Source organism: Drosophila virilis, chromosome 3 (genome assembly GCF_030788295.1).
Source record: "Drosophila virilis strain 15010-1051.87 chromosome 3, Dvir_AGI_RSII-ME, whole genome shotgun sequence".
In the NCBI taxonomy this organism is placed as follows: domain Eukaryota; kingdom Metazoa; phylum Arthropoda; class Insecta; order Diptera; family Drosophilidae; genus Drosophila; species Drosophila virilis.
In genome coordinates, this window is record NC_091545.1 from 7,647,339 (window position 1) to 7,665,521 (window position 18,183).

The window sequence follows — 18,183 nt, forward strand, 5'->3', positions numbered from 1 at the left end:
TGCTACGGTCTGCTGAAGTTCGTGTGTGGCTCTCAGTTACAACAACAAAAAACATTTCTCCATGTGTGTCTGTGTGTGTGTGTGTGTGTTTTTGCTGTCCGCTCAATAGAAAGTTTTGTGTTAATAAAAAATGGCAGGCACACAAAAAAGAAGCAAAAGCAGGGGCAAAAAAAAAAATAAAACACTAAAAACTAAACATACACAAAATATGTTGAAATATAGCAACAAAAAAGAGTGAATGAAAAAATGTTGACCCAATTTGATGCTGCTGCCGCTGCCGCTGCCGTCGCTGCTGCTGCTGCTGCGGCGGCGGCACATACTTTCCCACAGCTTCCCAGCCGAGCAGCGTGTGATCATCTCGCGGGAGCAGCAGCGGCAGCGGCAGCCGCAGTCGGCGCCGCAGCAGCGGGCGCTCCCTTAGCCAAACAGCCGGAACGACGTCTAAATTAATGACTGTTAAATGAAGATTGTTGCTCCCAGCATTCCAAAGCGTTGTCGCGTCTCTCTCTCTCGCTCGCGCGCACAGGGCACGCCTGCGCAGCTTTGCCTTTGTCTATATTTAAAGCTTGTAAGTTATGTGCACCTTTGATATTGCGCCCCGCTGCAGCACCCCTCGTATACACGACTATATTTAGCGACCCCCCTCGTTTCGAATTTTGATAAACTCCCCTCGATAGCAATCGACATACACACACACATACACACATACATAGTTGCAGCTGTGATAAGTTTGAAATATTTACAGTTTATTTTTCTCGTCTTTCTTTTAGTTTTCTGTGCGCCTGTGTGTGCGTGTGTGTGTGTGTTTTTCAGCGCCTCACTCTCAGCGCCACTAATTGTGTGTGCTATTTATATTAAAAACCAAAAACCGTAAGATCTTGCCCGAATTTAGTCGCTGTCTTTTATTTTTCTTTCTCGTGTTTCTTTCAGGTTAGTTTTTTTTTTCCTCTTCTTCTTTTGTTTGCCTTTGCTTTGCGCGTGTGAAAATATTAAGGCTATGAAAGGTTTGTGTGCGTGTGTGTTTTTTTTTTTTTTGGTGCAATGTGTTAAATGGCAGCAGTTAATTTTGACTTGACACACATCGTAATCAAAATGAAGTATTAAATTTGGCTCAGGGCTTTCAGCCGGGCCAGGCACGTGCGGTGAAAACACAGTGAAATACTCGAGGTATGTATGTGGCATTATATTGTGTAAAACTCAAGGAAAACGAACTACATAAATTGAAATTTATAAAAGTGCTACTTCTCGCTGCCCACCGTCTCCTACCCCTCGCAAGATGCCAACCCGCACCCCCCCCCCCCCCCCCCCCGCGCGCTCTTTGTGTGTCGTCTATCTCTGATTTGACTACGAAACCGGTTTTCGATTTGGTTTGACTGTATTTCATACAAGTGAGATCATTTTGAAAGCTGATTTTGTCAATGAATACCACATTCCACATTCCAATGGTTTTTGTGTGCCCTGCACACAAGCACACGCTCACACACACACACGCTGCTAGAGATTCGTGTGGTGTTACAAAGCTTTGAACTAATGCCGCCGGCGCAGCCTCCAAGTGAAACTGTTGTTGCCGCTGCCACTCTGAAGGTGAGTACAAAAACATTTCGTTTAACTGTGTATAGGTAAGTACACAATGTGACTGGATCTGCAGTTGCGTTCGAGAGAGAGCGAGAGAGAGAGAGAGAGAGGGAGAGCGCCGAGCTTTTGAACAGTGGGTCAAAGCAGCAAACGGCCAACACCGACGCAGACGCCGACGCCAACGCCAACGCCGTAGCTGCGCCAAATGTCGTTTATTATAATTCGTTGTTGTTGTTGTTTTTTTATTTTTTTATTTTCAACTGCGACTGTCAGTCTCAGCTCAAGGTGAGCTGGAGCCGGAGCTGGAGCTGGGGCGCCACAACATTCCAAGCATGCCAGGGCAGCGGCAAACCAAATTCAAATTCAAATCCAAAACCAAATCCAAACAACTTGATGTGTTGGTATTTATGCTTTGTTTGCGCATTACAAAAGGCAGCGATGATAAGCGAAGCCACAGGCGGGGGCAGCCAGATAAGTAAACGACAAACAAATGTGTGTGTATGTTGTCTGCCTGCCTACACACATATTAACATGCCTACAAACACATGCACACACGCATGTGTGTGTGTGTGTGTGTGTGTGCATGGCCAACGTTTTTCATTCATGAAACGCCAATGAGTGCACGCCCCTCGCGTTCGCCGCGCCGATGTTGCCCACGAGTCGAAGCAAAGTGGAGCATGGAAAGGAAAGCTATGCACGTTGGCCCAAAGTCGTGATAAACATATTTACCAATTGATTATTTTCTAACACACTCGCACACACACACACACACACACACAGAGAGACGACACATGCTTTGGGCAGAGCTAATCCAATAGGTGCTAATCAGCATAAATATGCCGTGTGTGGCTGTGAATTTCCGGGCGACTTTCTAAATGCCCCTGACGATCATCGGATCATTGGATCATCGCACCATCACTGACTGTCAAGACTGTCTCAAGCTGCCAAATATTGATAGCAAAACGCCAGCCCAGAAGGTCAAAGACATCTAGTCTCAGCCTCACCAAAGGAACTTACTTTTGGAAGATCTAGAGAAATAACGTATTACGATCTAAGCAAGCCAGACTTTGTTTACATATCAAGAATGATCTAAAGGGAATACCCGAAATTATGCTGGGAATTCAATTATAATGATTTAAAACAACAAAAAAAAATTAATTTTCGTAAAAAACCTTTGAATTATATTAAAAATATATCTATAAAAATAACTTACAATTACACTTAAAGAAAAGATGATATAGACAGTAAGTTTATGATCGAGATGAAGTTCTTCAAATTTCGAGTCGATTCTGTTTTGAAATATATTTTTGGAATTTTGGAGATTTACTTTGCAATATTTCTTGGATTGATTATTGCATTAAAGACTTTCATCGTAATAATAATAATAATAATCATAATTAAAATAATACTATTGCAAATATTAATTGTTATTAAGCAATTCAAATTTTTCTGAGTGTATTAGTATATATTATACAAATCTTTGAAATGAGTTCCTGTTATAGGTTAGAATAGGCTGGCAATGACAATTAACATAAATCAATATATAACAAATTCTATTAGCGCGATAAAATATATAATTTATCTATAATTTTTGCCAAGATTTGATAGATATCAAATAATAATTAATAATTGTGTTTAGTTCATTAGACATATAAATAAATAGTTTTGCTTGACTGCCTTAAATAAAATTAATTAACTGAAAATAATAAAAAAAAATAAAACTTTGGCCACGTTTCGAATCTTTTTGAATCTTATGACTGCAATAAAATATCTAAAAATAGTTTCAACAAACATGCAAAACTTGTAAATATGGCAAACGAATTAGATGGTTGTTGGTAGAAACTTCCCGATGGCACGACGAATTCCCGTCTTTTATGATGGTCGCGTTATTATTTAAAATGCGACACGTATCGGGAGGTGAGTGGCCCAGAGAAAGAAAGAAGCCGCAACAACAACAGCAACAGGCCATGGCTAACATACACACACACACACACACAGAGAGAGAGAGAGACAGACAGCAAACACAGCTAAAGATACAGATACAGATACAGCTACAAGCACAGATACAGATACAGATACAGACAGCGTGCAGACGCGTTGGTAAATGTGTCTCGAAATGAAAACATTTCACAATCCCGGATCCGCATCGGAATGCGTCGGCCGGCAGTGGCGGCCCATAAAGCTTTTGCGAATGCACGCACAGCAACAGCAACAGCAATAGCTAAAGATACAGATACAGATACAGATACAGATACATTTTACAGCTACAGCTACAGATACATTAACAGCTATACACTTGCAGTTGGCCTAAGAGAAAAGATACAACTTTTTAGCCATGGCTATTGTATTTGGCTCTCATTGTTGTTGTTGTGGCAGTTGGCCTTCAATTGGCCACGTTTTGTTTGCAGATGTATCTAGCAGATTGTCGAGCACTCGTATTTATATCCTGTCTGCCGGCAACCCCTTGGCAAGCACACAGCGCACAGACAACTAATTAAATTTTCTATGGCATGAATGCGCTTTTGTCGAGCAGAAGTTGCCCGCAGCTGGAGCCAACGGCCTCGCTGGACTTATTAAGTTGCCATTAAAGGCGGGCAACTACACGGAACTTGTACACTTAGAGAAAAACCATACGGTGTTCGCCAAAAACTGTCAACATGCTGGCATAGATTTCATTCAAAAATTGCTCAAATCAAAACTATAATTTTCAAGTGGATTTTGTCTTAGAAGATTCTGGATTCTCTTTCAACATAAATTGAACCAACAATTTTTATGCTCGAAATAGGCTTAAAGTGTTTCCAATTGCATCTTAAGTATTGTATTCAAAGATATTGATTTGAGGAGTTCTGAAGGAATTTTAATTTCTTAAATTAAATATGAAAAAAAGAAGAAAAACTAGGGTTGAGCTTGTGAATGGACACCCATGAAATATGCTTAAAATGTTCTCAATTGAAGTACTTAGCTTCTTAGCTCAAGTATTGTATTTTAAGAAATTGTTTCAAGGAGTTTTGGAAAGATGCAAAATTTGGTATATTGATATATTTAGCATATTCTGTGTTTGAATATTCATTAAAATATAAAGAATCGAGGAAAAACTCTAGTGTCGAGTTTCAAAATACTTGAAATAAGAAAATATATTTTAATACTAGATATTTCGATATTTCTTAGGCTAAGTATTGTTGTATTTAGAGAACCTATTTAAAGTACTTTTGGGATCTTTATATTTGATTTGGAATATTCTTAGATTAAATATGAAACAGTCTTGATTTCAGGTAAAGAGGATAAGAGCTCTCGGATTGAGTTTGACACTACTTAAAACAAGAAAAAATCTTCTCAATTGCAGCACGCAGTTTCTTTAGTTAATTATACTACTTAAAATTCAATATTTAAGGGAGTTTTGGGCTTTGAAAAAAGTTCTCAGGCTAGTGATTTTTTTTTCGTGTGTGTCTGCTTGACTTGTGAACAACAATGTTTTTGATAGGTTGGTTTTTCTTTGAGTGTACTCGTCGACATGGTAAGGGTCTCTCAGGTAGTCGAACGCGGCGCAGAGGATCTATTCATATTCATAAGCACATTTTCACAGCCATCAATAGCTCGTAAAATGTGTGTGAAAATGGGGTGCCCAAAGAGCCGCCCGGAGCTCTGCGATCGCGATCGCGTTCAGGGTGGCTGCCTCTGTCCCTGCCCCTGTCCCTGTCCCTCGCCCTGGCCCTGGCCCTCGCCCTGGCCCTGGCATTATCTACTGTTGCTGCCTGTAGGAAGCGGCGCACGTGTGCGCCAACGGAGTGGCAATTGGGTATATGGGAACGGGAATGGGAATGGAAATGGGCATGAGTCTGGGCATGGGCATGGGCATAGCTGCGTCTGGCTGTGGTCTGTTGCCAGGCCAAGTTTGTGCGAGCTTTTGTTCTAGATATATATATATATGTGAAATGAGATCATTGCGCACTCTAAGGCCAAACCCCTCAGCCCCCTGGGTTGGGCAGCAAACGCTCTTAAACTTGATGCGCCATTGCGTAAGAAGCGGCGGCTCCTTTTCTCGAGATCTCAGTGCGTAAATGTGTGTGCGTTCGTGTGTGTGCGCACGTGTGTGTGTGTGTGTGTGTGTGTTGCGTGAAACTTAAACTGGAAGTGCCGGCTGGCAACTGGCGCACATGCGCACTCGGTAAGTATCTCAGCATTTGAGCGTATCTCTATAACTGTACTCAGACTGAGACGCGCACTCATACTGGTAAGTGTCCCTCCTAACTCCCAACCCCCCTCCCCTTGTATAATTTATGTACACTCATCGCAGTGTGCGTGTGTATTTCGGCGCTGTTTAGATACTCGTAATTGGCTAATTATATGTATGTATGCACGTTTGCGCTGGCTGCGTTATGAATTTCATTTAACCATATCTTTAATTTAGAAATTGAAAACTTTTGTTCAACCCAAATTGAAGACTGACAGCCCCCAGAGTCCAGAGCCAGAGCCGCAGCCCGACTCTCCTACTCCGACGACTTCGACTCTGAATGCGACAGCGACTCCGTTTCCAATTGCCGTGTCAGTCAGAGACATATGCGGGTAGCCAGCGGGTAGCGTTTTTCATATTTTCACATTAGGCGCTGGGCAAAAAGTGCACGAAATGTAAATTGCTTGATTTGTATGGTCGGTCGCTCCTGCTCCCCTCTCCCCAGTCCCCCTATTCAATCTCTAGCCACGCCTTTGTAAAGTGCGTTGCACATTTGATAAAGATTATGATGGCCCATGTGAAAAGTGCAGCACTTTCACCCAGCTAGGCAGCCAGCGTCGCTTTTCCAGTTCAACTAACATCGAAATCAAATTCAAGTGCCACCCCCTATAGGGGGTGGGGGGGAGGGGGGGGGTATAAGGGTGGTCACTTAAGTGTAGATGCTTTATAAGAAGGGGAAATGACTCCTTTGACTAGAAGCGTACGCAATTGTGCAGGGAAATAAGCAGGCTAGCACTGAGCGACTAGTAGATACCCTGTGCCCAGCTGTGTCAAGAGAAGTTACCCTCTGTACATGTATATATATCTTATATATCTATATATAATCAAAGAGTATCTGAAAATTGCCACTTACCTCATCTGCGCCCATTATACATTTAGCTACATACCAAATTTGGTTGCTCTCACTTCGATAATCCTCGAGCTATGTGGATTGTTCTGTAAAGAAACGAGAATTGTGTTCTGTTTAATCTAGAGGTTTCTGCTTGATTCATGTTTGCCTTGCCCCTTCCACTGTGCGGCCTTTATTCGCTTCAATTGAATAGTTCGGAAGTGCGAGTTTTCTCTAGACACATAATGCAGGTAGATGTCTTAAGGTCGGCCTTTCGTTTGCAGACATAAATGTGTGTACATACTTATGCTCATAACTGTAAGCAGGGCGAGGCACTGTGGGCCAAAGGGAACACGCCTTGGCAAGGTTTCTGAATGGAGTCGGATATGGAAGCAGACGGAGTCAAATATTTCTAAAGCTAATCAATTTATATCAAAGGTATCTTTTGATAAATTCAAATGTTAGAGGACTTTAATTAATTTTTTTTTAGTTACAGTTGAATATGCTACGAAATATGCCCGAGAAGGTATCCAATTTTTTCCATAGTGCACAATTTTGTCTTTCAGCTCTCATCGGACGTCCGTCTTCGTTCCGTTCGCCCGTCTGTCTGGCCGTCGGGTCTGACGTCTGCGTCTGTCTGTGTGACTGTGCAAATTATTGTCGCGCATAAAAAAATATTGCAGTCAGAGTCAGATTCACAGTCGCTCCAAGACGGAAGTTCAACTAACTCATTTCCGGTTATGTGTGTGTATTTGTTTGTGGCGTGTATACATATTTGGCCTGGCCTGGCCTGTGCTGGCCTGTGTTGGCCCAGCATGGCCTGGCCTGATCCGGCGCACACACACGCTGCCCTTGCCCATCCGCCACCCGCAACCCGCCACCCGCCACCCGCCACCTGGCCCAATTCGCATTCATTCATTCATTCAAACACCATTCATATTTCATATATGAACGGTGCCTGAGACGGGCACTGGGCACTCGCTGAGGCACTGGCTCCGGCTACTACACTATGCCATATAACATACAAAAGATACCATATAATGTGCGCTCGCACTCATTCAGGCGGTCAGAGGGGCAGGCAGCAGCAGGCGGCGCATTCATTGAGAATGCTGCGCAAATACATTCTTAATTAAGTTGTAAATGAAACATAAAAAGCTCTAATTACGTCGTAGCGGGCATAGTTTTTCCTTATTTCGACACACACACACACACACACACACACACACACACGAGGCAGAGACACATTTCTAATTTTTTGTATTTAGTACATGCACTTCCGCTTATCACTAAAGATTACTTAAAAGGAATTTGGGTCAACAGCAAACGACACAACAACATAAAAAACAACAACAACAATAAACACACACGCACGCACAGTCAGACAAGGCACTATGAATACCTCTTATGTATGTATGTGCGCTGATTTCGCAGTTGTTGTAGTTTTGCCGTGCCTAATATAAGTATTACAGTGTCTCAAAAGAGGACACGCAGGCAGTTGATAAAATGTGATAATTACAGGGCAAAACTCCAAAAACTGTTTGAAAATTGCATACAAATTGTCAAACATGCATCATAAGCGCTTACACACACTGGATTTCAGTGTTGTCTAATTTAATCTAATTTGACACTTACCGAAAGCATTGAACATATCGAAAATGAGATTGTTGCCAGTTAATAAAATTCAGTTAAATAACGATTGAAAAATAGATGGTGTTGCACGCTAAGTGCGCCCTCTTTCGTCCAGCTGCAACCAATTGCGGCACAGTTAGATAGCACAGTTGACACAAAACTGTGTTATACGCGGGTTTTGAAATAGGATAATCCACAAAGGCGCTAGGTGGCGCAAATAAAATATGTTATTCAGCGTTGCCAAGCTAACAAAGAAAGCAACCCACGAAAACGAGAGGCTGCACCACCTATGTTTCGATTGTTGCTTAAACAAATTCGTTGTGCTTGACAATAGAATTTCGATAAGTTACAAAGTCTATTTTAAATTCGATAAATGCGCTAAAAAAGGACCTTAAATATTTAATTTCATTTACAAATTTCCTACGAGTCTGCCGAAACTTAACTGATTTTTGTAAATTGTACCCTCAAATATCCCATAGATTAATTCTAGATTCTAGATTAATTGTGCATCAAAATCTGGCAACGCTATTTTTGGACGAAATTCATGTAAAAACGGTACCCTCAAATATCCATTATAGACATAGGTCAAAATTTCCCAACCCCATAACTCGGCCAAAACTCAACTGATTTTCGTAGGGTTTGGATTTTTGTCAATGGTTTGGCCTCTAGATTAATTGTGCATCAAAATCTGGCAACGCTATTTTTGGTCGAAATTCATGTAAAAACGGTACCCTCAAATATCCCATATAGACATAGGTCAAAACTTCCCGCCCCCGTAAGTCGGCCAAAACTTAACCGATTTTCGTAAGATTTGGATGTTAGTCAATGATTTGGCCTCTAGATTAATTGTGCATCAAAATCTGGCAACGCTATTTTTGGTCGAAATTCATGTAAACACGGCACCCTCAAATATCCCATATAGACATAGGTCAAAACTTCCCGCCCCCATAACTCGGCCAAAACTCAACCGATTTTGCTGAGGTTTGGATTTTTGTCAATGGTTTGGCCTCTAGAATAATTGTGCATCAAAATCTGGAAACGCTATTTTTGGTCGAAATTCATGTAAAAAAAGTACCCTCAAATATCCCATATGGACATAGGTCAAAACTTCCCGCCCCCATAACTCGGCCAAAACTCAACCGATTTTTGTAAGGTTTGGATTTTTGTCAATGGTTTGGCCTCTAGAATAATTGTGCATCAAAATCTGGAAGCGCTATATTTGGTCCAAATTCATGTAAACACGGTACCCTCAAATATCCCATATGGACATAGGTCAAAACTTCCCGCCCCCATAACTCGGCCAAAACTCAACCGATTTTGCTGAGGTTTGGATTTTTGTTCATGGTTTGGCCTCTAGATTAATTGTGTATCAAAATCTGGCAACGCTAATTTTGGTCGAAATTCATGTAAGCACGGTACCCTCAAATATCCCATATGGACATAGGTCAAAACTTCCCGCCCCCCTAACTCGACCAAAACTCAACCGATTTTGCTGAGGTTTGGATTTTTGTTCATGGTTTGGCCTCTAGAATAATTGTGCATCAAAATCTGGCAACGCTATTTTTGGTCGAAATTCATGTAAACAAGGTACCCTCAAATATCCCATATGGACATAGGTCAAAACTTCCCGCCCCCATAACTCGGCCAAAACTCAACCGATTTTGCTGAGGTTTGGATTTTTGTTCATGGTTTAGCCTCTAGAATAATTGTGCATCAAAATCTGGCAACGCTAATTTTGGTCGAAATTCATGTAAACACGGTACCCTCAAATATCCCATATGGACATAGGTCAAAACTTCCCGCCCCCATAACTCGGCCAAAACTCAACCGATTTTGCTGAGGTTTGGATTTTTGTTCATGGTTTGGCCTCTAGAATAATTGTGCATCAAAATCTGGCAACGCTATTTTTGGTCGAAATTCATGTAAAAAAAGTATCCTCATATATCCCATATGGACATAGGTCAAAACTTCCCGCCCCCATAAGTCGGCCAAAACTCAACCGATTTTCTTGCGGTTTGGATTTTTGTTCATGGTTTGGCCTCTAAATTAATTGTGCATCAAAATCTGGCAACGGTAATTTTGGTCGAAATTCATGTAAAAACGGTACCCTCAAATATCCCATATAGGTAGACATAGGTCAAAACTTGCCGCCCCCATAAGTCGGCCAAAACTCAACCGATTTTCTTGCGGTTTGGATTTTTGTTCATGGTTTGGCCTCTAGAATAATTGTGCATCAAAATCTGGCAACGCTAATTTTGGTCGAAATTCATGTAAACAAGGTACCCTCAAATATCCCATATGGACATAGGTCAAAACTTCCCGCCCCCATAACTCGGCCAAAACTCAACCGATTTTGCTGAGGTTTGCATTTTTGTTCATGGTTTAGCCTCTAGCATAATTGTGCATCAAAATCTGGCAACGCTAATTTTGGTCGAAATTCATGTTAACACGGTACCCTCAAATATCCCATATGGACATAGGTCAAAACTTCCCGCCCCCATAACTCGGCCAAAACTCAACCGATTTTGCTGAGGTTTGGATTTTTGTTCATGGTTTGGCCTCAAGAATAATTGTGCATCAAAATCTGGCAACGCTATTTTTGGTCGAAATTCATGTAAAATAAGTATCCTCAAATATCCCATATGGACATAGGTCAAAACTTCCCGCCCCCATAAGTCGGCCAAAACCCAACCGATTTTCTTAAGGTTTGGATTTTTGTTCATGGTTTGGCCTCTAGATTAATTGTGCATCAAAATCTGGCAACGGTAATTTTGGTCGAAATTCATGTAAAAACGGTACCCTCAAATATCCCATATAGACATAGGTCAAAACTTCCCGCCCCCATAAGTCGGCCAAAACTCAACCGATTTTCTTGCGGCTTGGATTTTTGTTCATGGTTTGGCCTCTAGATTAATTGTGCATCAAAATCTGGCAACGTTAATTTTGGTCGAAATTCATGTAAACACGGTACCCTCAAATATCCCATATGGACATAGGTCAAAACTTCCCGCCCCCATAACTCGGCCAAAACTCAACCGATTTTGCTGAGGTTTGGATTTTTGTTCATGGTTTGGCCTCTAGAATAATTGTGCATCAAAATCTGGCAACGCTATTTTTGGTCGAAATTCATGTAAAAAAAGTATCCTCATATATCCCATATGGACATAGGTCAAAACTTCCCGCCCCCATAAGTCGGCCAAAACTCAACCGATTTTCTTAAGGTTTGGATTTTTGTTCATGGTTTGGCCTCTAAATTAATTGTGCATCAAAATCTGGCAACGGTAATTTTGGTCGAAATTCATGTAAAAACGGTACCCTCAAATATCCCATATAGGTAGACATAGGTCAAAACTTGCCGCCCCCATAAGTCGGCCAAAACTCAACCGATTTTCTTGCGGTTTGGATTTTTGTTCATGGTTTGGCCTCTAGAATAATTGTGCATCAAAATCTGGCAACGCTAATTTTGGTCGAAATTCATGTAAACAAGGTACCCTCAAATATCCCATATGGACATAGGTCAAAACTTCCCGCCCCCATAACTCGGCCAAAACTCAACCGATTTTGCTGAGGTTTGCATTTTTGTTCATGGTTTAGCCTCTAGCATAATTGTGCATCAAAATCTGGCAACGCTAATTTTGGTCGAAATTCATGTTAACACGGTACCCTCAAATATCCCATATGGACATAGGTCAAAACTTCCCGCCCCCATAACTCGGCCAAAACTCAACCGATTTTGCTGAGGTTTGGATTTTTGTTCATGGTTTGGCCTCAAGAATAATTGTGCATCAAAATCTGGCAACGCTATTTTTGGTCGAAATTCATGTAAAATAAGTATCCTCAAATATCCCATATGGACATAGGTCAAAACTTCCCGCCCCCATAAGTCGGCCAAAACCCAACCGATTTTCTTAAGGTTTGGATTTTTGTTCATGGTTTGGCCTCTAGATTAATTGTGCATCAAAATCTGGCAACGGTAATTTTGGTCGAAATTCATGTAAAAACGGTACCCTCAAATATCCCATATAGACATAGGTCAAAACTTCCCGCCCCCATAAGTCGGCCAAAACTCAACCGATTTTCTTGCGGCTTGGATTTTTGTTCATGGTTTGGCCTCTAGATTAATTGTGCATCAAAATCTGGCAACGTTAATTTTGGTCGAAATTCATGTAAACACGGTACCCTCAAATATCCCATATGGACATAGGTCAAAACTTCCCGCCCCCATAACTCGGCCAAAACTCAACCGATTTTGCTGAGGTTTGGATTTTTGTTCATGGTTTGGCCTCTAGAATAATTGTGCATCAAAATCTGGCAACGCTATTTTTGGTCGAAATTCATGTAAAAAAAGTATCCTCATATATCCCATATGGACATAGGTCAAAACTTCCCGCCCCCATAAGTCGGCCAAAACTCAACCGATTTTCTTAAGGTTTGGATTTTTGTTCATGGTTTGGCCTCAAGATAAATTGTGCATCAAAATCTGGCAACGCTATTTTTGGTCGAAATTCATGTAAACACGGTACCCTCAAATATCCCATATAGACATAGGTCAAAACTTCCCGCCCCCATAAGTCGGCCAAAACTCAACCGATTTTCTTGCGGTTTGGATTTTTGTTCATGGTTTGGCCTCTAGATTAATTGTGCATCAAAATCTGGCAACGCTAATTTTGGTCGAAATTCATGTAAACACGGTACCCTCAAATATCCCATATGGACATAGGTCAAAACTTCCCGCCCCCATAACTCGGCCAAAACTCAACCGATTTTGCTGAGGTTTGGATTTTTGTTCATGGTTTGGCCTCTAGATTAATTGTGCATCAAAATCTGGCAACGTTAATTTTGGTCGAAATTCATGTAAACACGGTACCCTCAAATATCCCATATAGACATAGGTCAAAACTTCCCGCCCCCATAAGTCGGCCAAAACTCAACCGATTTTCTTGCGGTTTGGATTTTTGTTCATGGTTTGGCCTCTAGATTAATTGTGCATCAAAATCTGGCAACGCTATTTTTGGTCGAAATTCATGTAAAAAAAGTATCCTCATATATCCCATATGGACATAGGTCAAAACTTCCCGCCCCCATAAGTCGGCCAAAACTCAACCGATTTTCTTAAGGTTTGGATTTTTGTTCATGGTTTGGCCTCAAGATAAATTGTGCATCAAAATCTGGCAACGCTATTTTTGGTCGAAATTCATGTAAACACGGTACCCTCAAATATCCCATATGGACATAGGTCAAAACTTCCCGCCCCCATAACTCGGCCAAAACTCAACCGATTTTGCTGAGGTTTGGATTTTTGTTCATGGTTTGGCCTCTAGAATAATTGTGCATCAAAATCTGGCAACGCTATTTTTGGTCGAAATTCAGGTAAAATAAGTATCCTCAAATATCCCATATGGACATAGGTCAAAACTTCCCGCCCCCATAACTCGGCCAAAACTCAACCGATTTTCCTGAGGTTTGGATTTTTGTCAATGGTTTGGCCTCTAGAATAATTGTGCATCAAAATCTGGAAACGCTATTTTTGGTCGAAATTCATGTAAAAAAAGTACCCTCAAATATCCCATATGGACATAGGTCAAAACTTCCCGCCCCCATAACTCGGCCAAAACTCAACCGATTTTCATGAGGTTTGGATTTTTGTTCATGGTTTGGCCTCTAGATTAATTGTGCATCAAAATCTGGCAACGTTAATTTTGGTCGAAATTCATGTAAACACGGTACCCTCAAATATCCCATATGGACATAGGTCAAAACTTCCCGCCCCCATAACTCGGCCGAAACTCAACCGATTTTGCTGAGGTTTGGATTTTTGTTCATGGTTTAGCCTCTAGAATAATTGTGCATCAAAATCTGGCAACGCTAATTTTGGTCGAAATTCATGTAAACACGGTACCCTCAAATATCCCATATGGACATAGGTCAAAACTTCCCGCCCCCATAACTCGGCCAAAACTCAACCGATTTTGCTGAGGTTTGGATTTTTGTTCATGGTTTGGCCTCTAGAATAATTGTGCATCAAAATCTGGCAACGCTATTTTTGGTCGAAATTCATGTAAAATAAGTATCCTCAAATATCCCATATGGACATAGGTCAAAACTTCCCGCCCCCATAACTCGGCCAAAACTCAACCGATTTTCCTGAGGTTTGGATTTTTGTCAATGGTTTGGCCTCTAGAATAATTGTGCATCAAAATCTGGAAACGCTATTTTTGGTCGAAATTCATGTAAACACGGTACCCTCAAATATCCCATATGGACATAGGTCAAAACTTCCCGCCCCCATAACTCGGCCAAAACTCAACCGATTTTGCTGAGGTTTGGATTTTTGTTCATGGTTTAGCCTCTAGAATAATTGTGCATCAAAATCTGGCAACGCTATTTTTGGTCGAAATTCATGTAAACACGGTACCCTCAAATATCCCATATGGACATAGGTCAAAACTTCCCGCCCCCATAACTCGGCCAAAACTCAACCGATTTTGCTGAGGTTTGGATTTTTGTTCATGGTTTGGCCTCTAGAATAATTGTGCATCAAAATCTGGCAACGCTATTTTTGGTCGAAATTCAGGTAAAATAAGTATCCTCAAATATCCCATATGGACATAGGTCAAAACTTCCCGCCCCCATAACTCGGCCAAAACTCAACCGATTTTGCTGAGGTTTGGATTTTTGTTCATGGTTTAGCCTCTAGAATAATTGTGCATCAAAATCTGGCAACGCTAATTTTGGTCGAAATTCATGTAAACACGGTACCCTCAAATATCACATATGGACATAGGTCAAAACTTCCCGCCCCCATAACTCGGCCAAAACTCAACCGATTTTGCTGAGGTTTGGATTTTTGTTCATGGTTTGGCCTCTAGAATAATTGTGCATCAAAATCTGGCAACGCTATTTTTGGTCGAAATTCATGTAAATAAGTATCCTCAAATATCCCATATGGACATAGGTCAAAACTTCCCGCCCCCATAACTCGGCCAAAACTCAACCGATTTTCCTGAGGTTTGGATTTTTGTCAATGGTTTGGCCTCTAGAATAATTGTGCATCAAAATCTGGAAACGCTATTTTTGGTCGAAATTCATGTAAACACGGTACCCTCAAATATCCCATATGGACATAGGTCAAAACTTCCCGCCCCCATAACTCGGCCAAAACTCAACCGATTTTGCTGAGGTTTGGATTTTTGTTCATGGTTTAGCCTCTAGAATAATTGTGCATCAAAATCTGGCAACGCTATTTTTGGTCGAAATTTATGTAAAATAAGTATCCTCAAATATCCCATATGGACATAGGTCAAAACTTCCCGCCCCCATAACTCGGCCAAAACTCAACCGATTTTCCTGAGGTTTGGATTTTTGTTCATGGTTTGGCCTCTAGATTAATTGTGCATCAAAATCTGGCAAGGGTATTTTTGGTCGAAATTCATGTAAATTCGGTACACTCAAATATCCCATATAGACATAGGTCAAAACTTCCCGCCTCCATAAGTCGGCCAAAACTCAACCGATTTTCGTAAGGTGTGGATTTTTGTCAATGGTTTGGCCTCTAGATTAATTGTGCATCAAAACCTAGCAACGGTATTTTTGGTCGAAGTTCTTGTAAAAACGGTACCGTCAAATATACCACATAGACATAGGTCAAAACATCCCCCCCCCCCATAACTCGGCCAAAACTCAACCGATTTTCTTAAGGTTTGGATTTTTGTTCATGGTTTGACCTCTAGAATAATTGTGCATCAAAATCTGGCAACGCTATTTTTGGTCGAAATCCATGTAAAAACGGTACCCTCAAATATCCCATATGGACATAGGTCAAAACTTCCCGCCCCCATAACTCGGCCAAAACTCAACCGATTTTCTTAAGGTTTGGATTTTTGTTCATGGTTTGACCTCTAGAATAATTGTGCATCATAATCTGGCAACGCAATTTTTGGTCGAAATCCATGTAAAAACGGTACCCTCAAATATCCCATATGGACATAGGTCAAAACTTCCCGCCCCCATAACTCGGCCAAAACTCAACCGATTTTCTTAAGGTTTGGATTTTTGTTCATGGTTTGACCTCTAGAATAATTGTGCATCATAATCTGGCAACGCTATTTTTGGTCGAAATTCATGTAAACACGGTACCCTCAAATATCCCATATGGACATAGGTCAAAACTTCCCGCCCCCATAACTCGGCCAAAACTCAACCGATTTTTGTAAGGTTTGGATTTTTGTCAATGGTTTGGCCTCTAGATTAATTGTGCATCAACACTATTTTTGGACGAAATTCATGTAAAAACGATACCGTTAAATAATATTTATATAGTGCCCGAGATTTCATGCTTTAAGTTAGAACGGCGCGATTCTGCAGGAGAGAATATAATCTTAGCACAACTAGATTAATTTCCATTTACATTAATCGAATCTAACGAACCATTTCATAAGTTCGACTTAGCCTGGCGCTTAATTTGCTGATTTTGCGCTCAGTTTCCATTTTATTTCAAAAAGAATCTCATTGCCCAAAAAAGGAACCAACATTTGCAGCTTTACAAACAAGGAACCTCCCTACGGTCCATTTTTCAGCAGTCTTTGTTTCCGGTTTTGCGACAGTTTTCGCAGTTAAGAGGATTATTCTCCGGCTCGTCTCTTGTTGTTTTTGTTTTTCTAATTCTGTCACCGTCTGTGCCAATTTATTGAAAATTTCCAATTTTTTGCAAATTCGCATAGTTTTTTTTTGTGCATTTTTCCATTATTTGTTGGACCCTTTTTTTTTGTATTTTTTTTAGACATTTTTCACCCAATTTTTCTGCTGGGGTTCGCGTTGTCTAATCCGGTTTGGACTACGGCTACGGCTGCTGGTCGGATTGACACTGACCCGCGCGTGTCGTGCGTTGGGTCGGGGTCGGGGTCGGCGGCGGGGTTGGCTGCGCTGCTTAATGGGTTCAGTTAATGTGTCACAACCCTTCACCCCACCCCTGTACCCCTTCCACTAGATTAGTTTCACGAAGAAAAACCCGAAAAAAAAACGTAAAAATTTATTTAATTTTCCTTATTTTTGTTGTGCTCAAAAATTGGCAAAAATGTAATTTATGAATTTCGCATTGTCCTGTGACAGTTGCCGCTGATCCTTTATTTACACAATGCGCGGCGGCATTTGGCTGACCCTTTTTACCCCCGTAACCCTCAACCTTTTGCTGCTGCCTGCTTCTCTCTTATTTTTTGCGTAAAATGTGCAAGAAAAACTTTTGACAATTTTTTCAACGTGCCTGGAAAATTCGCATTATGCGCAGCAAATTGCAACTTTTGCCGTGCCAGCGAGGGGCTAAAAGGGTTACAACCCTTGCCACACAGATCAATGCATATGCAAGGCTCAAAAGTAATTTGGTGACCCTGCGATTTTGTGATTTTGGGCCAAAAAATTGGGCGAGAGAAAGTAGATGAAAATTTTACACATTTTCAATGAAAAGTGCTGGAAAAATGGTGCACAATTGATTTATGCCCGAGCTGCAACCCTTTCGGCAAGACCTTTACAGCTGGCCCCGTCAGATGCGTTCACGTTCAATTGCGACCATAAAACTTGCCCCTGCCAAGCCTAACCCTCATCCATTTCCGATATTTTGGAGCATGTGACAGTCGCAAGCGTCGCACGCGTTTCGATTTCTATTTCTATTTTCAATTTCAATTTCAGTTTTGAAAAGCAGCTGCCAGATCGGACAATGCAAGACAGAGACAGGGAGTGAGAGCGAGAGAGCGAGAGAGAGAGAGAGAGGTGTGCGATTAAGGGGAATTTTAAAAATACAAAGCAAGCCACACTCTCATCTATCTACAACCACACACACACACTCACAGACACACACATGCATTTGTATCTGTATCTTTTTTATGTGTTTACATATTCGATTTCTTGATATTATTGGCGCGTGTGT